This window comes from Cherax quadricarinatus, unplaced genomic scaffold, assembly GCF_038502225.1.
Source record: "Cherax quadricarinatus isolate ZL_2023a unplaced genomic scaffold, ASM3850222v1 Contig4095, whole genome shotgun sequence".
Taxonomy (NCBI): Eukaryota; Metazoa; Arthropoda; class Malacostraca; order Decapoda; family Parastacidae; genus Cherax; species Cherax quadricarinatus.
This window is the reverse complement of record NW_027199121.1, coordinates 3,579-14,618: the sequence shown is the minus strand read 5'-3', so window position 1 is coordinate 14,618 and position 11,040 is coordinate 3,579. Positions and strand designations below refer to the sequence as shown.

General features: G+C 36.9%; 1 long non-coding RNA gene across 1 annotated transcript; it reads left to right on the top strand.

The window, feature by feature from the left end:
• Nucleotides 1-3,429: 3,429 nt before the first annotated feature.
• On the top strand, nucleotides 3,430-8,560 carry LOC128696010 (uncharacterized). The gene is made up of 3 exons (XR_011391568.1): nucleotides 3,430-4,921; nucleotides 5,353-5,688; nucleotides 8,317-8,560. It is a non-coding gene; the product is annotated as an uncharacterized lncRNA (long non-coding RNA).
• Nucleotides 8,561-11,040: the final 2,480 nt, after the last annotated feature.

Sequence of the window (11,040 nt, the reverse complement as noted above, 5' to 3'; positions counted from 1 at the left end):
TACAACTTATGTGTGTTTTCTTAAACTGTTGTAATAAACTCTTCCGTTGATTGCCTGGGAGACTAGTAAGTAATGAAATTCATTCTTTAATTTTTTTTAATAATGATTTTTTTTATTGTACCTTCAACAAATCTCCTTCTTTGACCCACGAATTAAAAGTGGAATAATAACCTTTGTAAGATACCAAATAATGCGTAATTCCACCAATGTTTTTTCGTTTCAATACTCTGTCGATAATATATTCTGGAGGTGGTATGGCTGGGGTCAATTCTTCGCGATAAAATGATCCTTTAATCTTTTCACTCTTCAAATCTTCCAAATGATATGTTGTTATAGGTTGAGAATCATTAATTCTATATATTTTAAAACTTTCCTCTGCATTATGTGTGTGAAACCCTCGGTTAAACTAGGAGTCACTCTTGTTGTGTCTCCAACAGCAACTTCTTACTGAAACGTTTCTTATTGGATCTTCCATTTTTATAATTTATGCGAAACTGATTCCTTATATCATCCAATGACATAATACCATGGACTTGCAATGGGGTTTTACCACCAATCCCCGAGTGTGGAGTTGAATTATATGCATCTACCAATGCATTTAAATACCTTTGAATAATTAAATGTATTGGCACTTGTCATATATCTGTATAATTTACGATTTAACGTTTGCAAGCCTCTCTCTGCAATGGAAGCTTTTGTTTCATTCGAAAATACATGATATGCCTTTATACGTTTATTTAGAAGCTCTCCACGTTTATCTGTAAATAATCTCGATATATTCTTCTCCTTTTCATTCTCCAATATGTTTTGTAATGCATGTAAAGTGCTCCGTCCGTCTTGAAAAAACATCGATACACACGAGAATGTACTTATAATCGTCATTATATCTGGATAATTTAGACATATCCCCCAAATCACAGGTTAATATCACCCTGGGTTTAGCTGCAATTATTTTCTTAGGAGGAAACTTCTTAGGTTTAAGAACATGTACAGCAAGTGATCTTTCTGAATTGAAGAAATTTCTAACCTCTTTCAAGATTATGGAAGGATCAATTTTTTTACAGCTTTTATACCAGAGAATGAACCCACAGAGTGAGGATCTCTATAAACCTTTTTAATTAATTTTGTTCCCTCCATTGGTGTACAATTTCGTTGGAATCCTGACGTAACACATTGGTTCGCAACTGTAACTGTATTTAATGTGAGGTCTATGAATAAATAGCCAAAGGATGATCAATTTATGGCAGATTTATACATATTAACAAATTCTTTATTTTTACCGGAAATCTGTCGCCCCAGAATCTCTACTTGCCCGAGATCTCTCATTTTAAATAAGACAAAATGTGTGGCGTTTAAAGCCATGGTACGACTGTATCGTCCTCCGTGAAATATATTTTAAGTAATTAGAATAATGCTTATATTATGTCGACCTTTAGTAAAACATTCGAGAATAATTTCACTATTACCAGCTTTAGCTAATCTTTTTAACATATCACTACAAACTGGCATAGTGCCTGATAAGTGGAAAATGGCAAATGTAATACCTATTTACAAGGCAGGTGACAGGTCCTTGGCTTCGAACTATAGACCAATAAGCCTTACCTCCATAGTGGGAAAATTTATGGAATCAATAATTGCCGAAGCAATTCGTAGCCATCTTGACAGGCACAGATTGATTAATGATTCTCAACACGGTTTTACAAAGGGGCGTTCCTGTCTTACGAATTTACTAACTTTTTTCACTAAGGTGTTTGAGGAGGTAGATCATGGTAATGAATATGATATTGTGTATATGGACTTCAGTTAGGCTTTCGATAGAGTTCCACACCAGAGGCTATTGAGGAAACTTAGGGCACACGGAATAGGAGGAGAAATTTTTTCCTTGGTAAAGGCATGGCTGACAAATAGACAGCAGAGAGTTTGCATAAATGGGGAGAAATCAGAATGGGGGCACGTCACAAGCGGTGTTCGTCAGGGGTCAGTGTTGGGCCCGTTGTTGTTCACAATTTACATAAACGACATAGATGAGGGAATAAATAGCGACATAAGCAAATTTGCTGATGACACCAAAATAGGCCGTCAAATTCATTCTAATGAGGACACTAGAGCACTCCAGGATGATTTGCATAGACTGATGCAATGGTCGGAGAAGTGGCAGATGCAGTTTAATATTGACAAATGCAAAGTTCTAAATGTTGGACAGTTAAATAACCATGCCACATATAAACTAAATAATGTAGATCTTAATACTACCGATTGCGAAAAGGATTTAGGAGTTCTGGTTAGCAGTAATCTAAAACCAAGACAACAGTGCATTAGTGTTCGCAATAAAGCTAACAGAATTCTTGGCTTCATATCAAGAAGTATAAATAATAGAAGTCCTCAGGTTGTTCTTCAACTCTATATATCCTTGGTTAGGCCCAATTTAGACTATGCTGCTCAGTTCTGGTCACCGTATTACAGAATGGATATAAATGTTCTGGAAAACGTACAGAGGAGGATGACAAGGATGATCCCATGTATCAGAAATCTTCCCTATGAGGATAGACTGAGGGTCATGAATCTTCACTCTCTCGAAAGGCGTAGAATTAGGGGGGATATGATCGTGGTGTATAAATGGAAAACAGGAATAAATAAAGGGGATGTAAATAGTGTGCTGAAAATTTCCAGCCAAGACATGACTCGCAGCAATGGCTTCAAGTTGGAAAAATTCTGATTCAGGAAGGATATAGGAAAGCACTGGGTTGGTAATAGAGTTGTGGATGAGTGGAACAAACTCCCGAGTACAGTTATTGAGGCTAAAACGTTATGTAGTTTTAAAAATAGGTTAGATAAATACATGAGTGGGTTTTGGTGGGTGTGAGTTGGACCTGACTAGCATGTGCTGCTGGGTCTGGTACAGTGCTCCATCCTTGAGTGGGGCTGACCAGACTGGGTGGGTCATAGGGATAATCCGGGGGGTGGGTCATTGGTCTAATCGGGGGGGGGACATGGACCTGCTCCGCATGGGTCAGTAGACCTGTTGGAGTGTTCCTTCTTTCTTATACTGGGATTTATATCAAGAAGTGTAAGCAACAGAAGTCCAGAGGTCATACTGCAGCTTTATACATCATTAGTAAGGCCTCACCTAGATTATGCAGCTCAGTTCTGGTCTCCATATTACAGAATGGACATAAATTCGTTAGAAAACATTCAGCGTAGGATGACTAAATTAATACATAGCATTAGAAATCTTCCTTATGAAGAAAGATTGAAGACTCTTAAGTTACATTCACTTGTTAGACGAAGAATGAGGGGAGACCTGATCGAAGTGTATAAGTGGAAGATAGGTATTAATAAAGGGGATATTAATAAGGTCTTGAGGATGTCTCTCCAAGAGAGAACCCGCAGTAATGGATTTAAATTAGATAAGTTTAGATTTAGAAAGGACATAGGAAAGTATTGGTTTGGAAATAGGGTAGTTGATGAGTGGAACAGTCTACCTAGTTGGGTTATTGAGGCTGGGACTTTGGGTAGTTTCAAATTTAGGTTGGATAAGTACATGAGTGGGAGGAGTTGGATTTGAGTGGGACTTTCACATCAGAGTTTATTTCTTGGGTGGCATTGAAAATTGGGTTGGGCAAATGTTTTGTTAGTGGGATGAATTGTAAAGGACCTGCCTAGTATGGGCCAACAGGCCTCCTGCAGTGTTCCTCCTTTCTTATGTTCTTATGTTTGTTATGTTCTTATTAATGTATTTTCATCAGATGATGCAATGACATTCTGTGGGTCAATAATATCTTTACTTAATGTTAATTTACGGGATATCTCTGAATCTTGCTCTAAGGGATGAGATGTCACCCCACATATTATAATGTTATGAAATTTCTCACGGTATAACTTTACTAATTTTGCTGTGAAACAAGATTTGCCACAATTCGAATAACCGGCAGTGATAATCCTTGAAGGATAACGAAATATATCAACATCAGCCGATGTGCATGCTGTCAAGTTCATTGTACTAGCGAGAAACTGTGTTTACCATAGAGATGTGACTTGTATACTGTGAGTGTTAATGAGTTTTCAAGATATATATCAGCTAAGATAACAAGAGGATACAGAGCGACCTCCTGTCGCCGACCGGGACTACCTCACCAAATTGACACAGGTGTTCTTACCCTGTCTTATGATGACCGTCTGTCTGACTTGTGTTGACTCACGTGTGCAGTAAGGAGATTTTATCAGATACACATTGGGTATGTGATTTCTATCGGAAATCTACCTTCGGTGTGAGCGGCATTTCATGGCACCCGTCTGTGTGACCTGTGTTGACTCAAGTGTTCAGCAAGAAGATTTTATCTAACTTGTCTACAAACATGGCGCAATAATTTCGGGGTGAACCATATAAGGTCAAGGTGTCTGACAGAGCGAGGACTATGTTTCCATTCGTCAAGCGTGGCAGACCTCTTCTTAATTCGGCAAACCCACCTGCATCATGAAGGTAAGTTGTACTTAGAAATCTTAATTCGTGATATGTAAAATTGTGGTTAAACAAAAATTGTACCTTTAAAGGTGTTGAATGTTCTTAATCGCTTGAAAAAAGTTTACCCAAATCTTAATTCGTGATATATAAAATTGTACCTTAACATATTAATTTACCTCATTTAAACTTAACAAGTGGAAATAATGAAGAGGTTGGAGTATACGAGTGAAATTCTTACCAGACAATGAGTGAAATTTTTACCGGATAAATGTGTTAATGAGTGAAATTCTTAACAGAGGATAAGAAAAGAATACACGCGAATTAATGAAGAGGAGAATGTCGATAATACGAAAATCATCGCAAATCAAGCGAGGAGATGCACATCACGGTGAAAGATTGACAGAATTACAAAAAGAGTGGGATCACATAGATGTATTATGGTAGAGGCTGTAAAAACAGGTATGTATCCAAATTGTGACCAGTACCTTATATTTTTGTCGTATTATGTAAAAAATTGTTGGGGGTGAAAGATTCTCTTCTATTAATCGTTGTATTGCTGAATACCGAAGCGAGGAAATCTTAATATTGAGATCAGTGCCTTATATTTTTTGTTGTATTAACGAAATCTTGTTATGCAAAATCTTGTTATATAAAATTGTTGGTGGTTCTTACCAGACATTAATTCATGTTATGTAGTGAAAGATTTTGCTCTATTAATATTAATTCGTAGTATGTAAAAATGTGACTAGAGCCTTATAGGTGTTGTTGTTGAGGAAAAATGTTTGTTAATCGATCAGTATGTGAATACCGAGACGAGAAAATATGTAAAAATATAGAATATGAATTGGAGATACTTTTCCTCGTACGAAATACACCTGGTACTTCTGCAGCTGTGAATGACTCTGAGAGAGCAGGTACTTCACATAATCCAGGGAGTAATGACGCACATCCTGGAGGTGCGACCGAGAATGAACCTGAGAGTGCAGGTTGTTCTGCTAGTGTTGGTACCTCACAACACGGAGGTGCAGCCTGGAATGTGGATACATCTGTCACCGTTAATGAAGATGAGAGAGCAAGTATCTCACATAGTCTGGGGAGTAATGTCGCACACAACAGTGGAGGTGCGACCGTGAATGAAGATGAGAGGGAAGGTACTTCACATGATGCGCCTGTGAATATGAACGATGAACATCCAGAAATTATCACATACGTCCAGAATTTTAGAGGTAGGCACAAAGTGAGGAAATATAGTGTCCCTTCAACTTATCAGAGATATTTAAGAATGTATTTGCATGCTTATAGGGATTATTTTATAGGTCAGATGCGAGATATGTATGATAGATCACCTCTGGCAATGTCACTCAGAATCCATCCGATTATAGTTATTAGGACATTACGCCAGAACATATTAGGTGATGATCGAAATGGACAATTTGTGATAAATTTAGTGTTTTAGTTAGTAAGTGAAGAGGAAATCTCTGAAGTATTTGATCGATGGGTGGGAACGATATTAGAAAGGTATGAGACAGAGTTGCAAAATCAGGAAGGGATCATAGATCTAAAGGAATCTTTGAGCATAGAATATGTCAAGGTAGAATTCAGAGTGCAAATGGGATCATATGTGGAATATCCCAAGAAACTACGAGGGAGCCAATATATCTTTAATCCAGATATTAATTATGGATTGTGTGTACTGCGTGCTTTTGCTGCCTATCATTGTCACAAAAAGGGTATGAGATAGGAAAATATTTCCTAAGTTGTAAATCCTAAGAGAGAGTGTCTTAGTCATGCAAAATCTTTTACAGATGATTTTCCCATTACACGTGATGAATTAGGTCTATTAGAAAAGGAAAATAAGGTGTCATTATTCGTCTATCAATTAAGAGAGGATAAAGATGGGTCATTTGTGGCTATGTGCCGTAAGGGGAATAAGAAATATAAGGACATTATGTGTGCCTTATTGATGAATGAAAGTCATTTGGTTTCAGTCAAAGATTTTCACGGCTATATTAGAATGATAATGACAGAAAAAAAAGGTGATGATAAGAAGCACTGCCATAATTATTTGATGAAGTTAAATATCCAGGAAGAGTTAGATATCCACGAAGATGGATGTAAAATCGGACTCTCGTATTCCCCCCGGAAGGAACAACTGTACACTTTAGAAATTTTAGTGATACACATTCCAGCGAATACATCGGTGTATTCGATTTCGAATGTGCATTAGATACCACTCTCCCGGCAGGTAAAACTGAGTCACGCCATAAAGCCATTGCCTATTGTTATATTATATTTGATCACACAGGTGAAATAGTGTGCATGAAGAGTTATAAGGGGAAGGATGCAGCTAATCATTTCATTTTAAATGTCAATGGTGAATGGAGTAAGATAAAGTTTAGAAGAGAGTATCATGTAATCCATATGACAGAGGAGGATAAGACCAGACATGATTCACAGATCACTTGTGAATTATGTAGTAACACCTTCAAAGACGCCAAAGATAATCATAAACATCATGACCACACTTTAAAATTCAATAATTATATTGGTGCAGATTGTGCGCGATGCAATTTGCAGTGTAAAGATAAGAGTGAGAAATTATTTTTTTGTCATAACATGTCGTATGATTTAGGAATAATTTTAAAGGAATTGCAGGTTGATAAATATGAAATTGAACTTCATTCGAAACAAGGACTCAAATTCTTGAAAGTAGACATAGGTAGGTAAATCATTGAAATAAACAAAGACTATTCTGAAAGATGTGCCTCAGGATGTGTTGCCTTTATTACGTAAAGGAAAGCAAGTCCTGTGCTACGATTATATTGATAGTTTAAAGAAACTCGTTGAAACAAAATTACCGAGTAAAGAACATTTTTGTAATTCTTTTAGAAATAGTGCAATTAGCCAGGAGGATTATGACCATGATGCTATGAAAGTATTTGACTTGGGAAAATGTAAGAGTTTAGGAGATTACTTGATGTTGTATCTCAGACAGATGTTGGATTGTTAGCCGATGTCTTCATGGAGTGGCGTAAAACACTCAAAGATATTTATAAGCTCGATGTTAGTAATTACATAAGTTTGCCTTCTTTCAGTTGGGACGCATTCCTATTGGAAACTAATGTGAAATTCGATATAATATATTCCAATGAATTATACGACCACATTAAAAGGAATCTCAGAGGAGGGTTCACATGTACAGTTAATCAATATACTAAAGTAGATAATCCCTTAATCCCAATTTTGATGTTGAGAGTGGAATGGGTACTCACATTTTATATCTAGATTTTAATTCTTTGTATGCTAGTGCAATGGTTGAAGCTCTTCCACAGAATGGAATAAGAAAATTATCGAATGAGGAGAAGAATGATTTCCTCGATGTGGGATTAAGAAATGTTTCCTGTGAGGGTCAAAAGGAATATTGGATAGAATGTGATACCAAGCCCGTGTCCCCTGAGGTAGATAGATGTACTGATGAACTACCCTTGGTATTATCACACATGAATATATCACAAGAGATGTTGTCTCCTTATTGTGAATCTGTATTGAAAAATGAAGGTAGAAATATACTCAAATCTAATGCGAAATTAGTGGCAAGTCATTTACCTCAGAAAAATTATATGGTCAGTCTAGATTTGCTACAGTTACTAATGGAACTTGGGTTAGAGGTTGAAAAGGTGCATGCAGTATATGAATATACTCAGTCAAATTTTTTAGAACCCTTCATAACAACAAATATCGCACAGAGAACAGCCACATAATGTCCCATCAAGTCAAAAGCATTCAAATTAACCAATAATGCTATTTACGGGAAAATTAAGTGAACAGACCTAGATCAAGCCTTCCTATTCCAGGGTTGCAGGATTGCCAGATATCTCTGTTTCCATGCCCGAGGGACTGTCCTGTCCAGGAGCTGAACCCGGAACCTCTCTTCAACGTCTTATAGATACATCAAGAATGAGAAAGGATTTATTAAAACCACCAAAGATCCTTTCCTAAAAAATATCACACATTTGAATCAAGACAGAGTGATTTGTACATTCACCAAATTGAAATTAGAAGTTAAACAACCACTATCTCGGTTTTCAATTTCTTGAGATTGCCAGAAAGAAATTGTATTATTTTTTATATAAAATTTTAAAACAACATTATGGTGATGACGTAAAACTCCTGTATATAGACACCGATTCTTACATTTTTAGCTTGAAATGCAAAGATTTGCGTGCTGAGTTAAAAAGAGAACCTTTGTTAGGATATATGGATTTTTCAAATTTCAGTCCTGATCATCCCTTGCATGATAATAGTAGGAAAGGTGAGATAGGTTTATTGAATTCTGAAATGTGTGAATATAATATTAGTGAGTTGGTAGCTCTGAAAGCTAAAATGTATTCTGTAAAGATTGTTGGAATATCAAATACTGTCAGTAGAGCCAAGGGTATCCCGTCACAGTTCACGCCATTATTAACTCATGCATGATATAAGAATCTTTAAAGAAATGTAGATAGGGAAGTATTCACTTGTAAGTCTAATAGCAATGTAAAAGGTGAAATATGTACAGTAAAGAATAAAAAGAGAGGATTGTCAGCCTTTGATGATAAAAGGTATCACTTGAATACTAAGCAATCCTTGGCTTATGGTCACCCTGATATTCCAGCATCTTAACGTAGCACAACACTGGGATCCCACAATGTTTTCCCATGTTGATGATTTTAGTTGTATATAATCTTTTGTATTAACGAGAAATTGTGTTACCAGAAATTTGTTGTATATGAAAATAAAAATAATGAAAATATTGTGTATTAGTGTTATCCTGTATTTAAGTTAATGAGAGGATACAGAGTGACCCAGCTTGATGAACCTGAACACATCTGTTGACCTGTGTTTACTTGTGATGACGTCATGGGTGGCTATCACGTGACGCCACACCTGGCATGAACAAACATGTTGTACTCCCGTAGGGGTGGTTACCCATGGGGTGGTTACCCATGGGGTGGATGTACAAACGTGATCCAATATTCTGGGTAGTGGGGTCACGCATGTTTAAGTCAATAAGAGGAAGTTACTTGTTTCAACCTGTACTACCCAAGGGGGAAGACCATGCCCCATAGGGGGAACCTTTACCATACCCCCCACACCATTCTGAATGCTTACTCCCATAGAGGGGGACCTCAAAATTTGAATCGAGGAGATTTTAAAGGGCACCCATAAGGAGGAACTCAAATCTTTTTGTTTGTATTATTGAAATTTGGCAACCCTGTATAATTTTGGAAAAGTGGTTAAAATTGGACATTAGGGGGGAGTGAGGAGGTCTTATCATAGGGGTACCCATATGGGCAACCTTTGCCACACCTCATATGGGTAAACCAAAAAAATAAAATTCGAAAAAAAATTTGATTGATTCATGGCACCATCAATGTTCTGTTGTTCCTTCCATTCCTGTTACTTTGATTGATTCTTGGCACCATCAATGTTCTGTTGTTCCTTCCATTCCTGTTACTTTGATTGATTCTTGGCACCATCAATGTTCTGTTGTTCCTTCCATTCCTGTTACTTTGATTGATTCTTGGCACCATCAATGTTCTGTTGTTCCTTCCATTCCTGTTACTTTGATTGATTCTTGGCACCATCAATGTTCTGTTGTTCCCTCCATTCCTGTTACTTTGATTGATTCATTGCATGTTCTGTTGTTCACCATCAATGTTCTGTTGTTCCCACCATTCCTGTTACTTTGATTGATTCATGGCACCATCAATGTTCTGTTGTCCCCTCAATTCCTGTTACTTTGATTGATTCATGGCACACCATCATTTCTGGCACCATCAATGTTCTGTTGTTCCTTCCATTCCTGTTTGATTGATTCATGGCACCATCAATGTTCTGTTGTTCCTTCCATTCCTGTTACTTTGATTGATTCATGGCACCATCAATGTTCTGTTGTTCCTTCCATTTCTATTATTTTGATTGATTCATGGCACCATCAATGTTCTGTTATTCCCTCCATTCCTGTTACTTTGATTCATTCATGGCACCATCAATGTTCTGTTGTTCCCTCCATTCCTGTTACTTAGTGGTCATTCAAAAATAATTGAAAATAATTCACTGGTGTTGGAAAAAGTCTTGTTTATTCCCTTGGTGATTGTTGTATTGTTTATATAATGTAACTCCATAGACAAATATTAATGAAGTTCACACAAGTTATTCTCCAATGAAAGGTCACCTACCACAGTAATGTAAACAATGAAAGGTCACCTACCACAGTAATGTAAACAATGAAAGGTCACCTACCACAGTAATGTAAACAATGAAAGGTCACCTACCACAGTAATGTAAACAATGAAAGGTCACCTACCACAGTAATGTAAACAATGAAAGGTCACCTACCACAGTAATGTAAACAATGAAAGGTCACCTACCACAGTAATGTAAACAATGAAAGGTCACCTACCACAGTAATGTAAACAATGAAAGGTCACCTACCACAGTAATGTAAACAATGAAAGGTCACCTACCACAGTAATGTAAACAATGAAAGGTCACCTACCACAGTAATGTAAACAATGAAAGGTCACCTACCACAG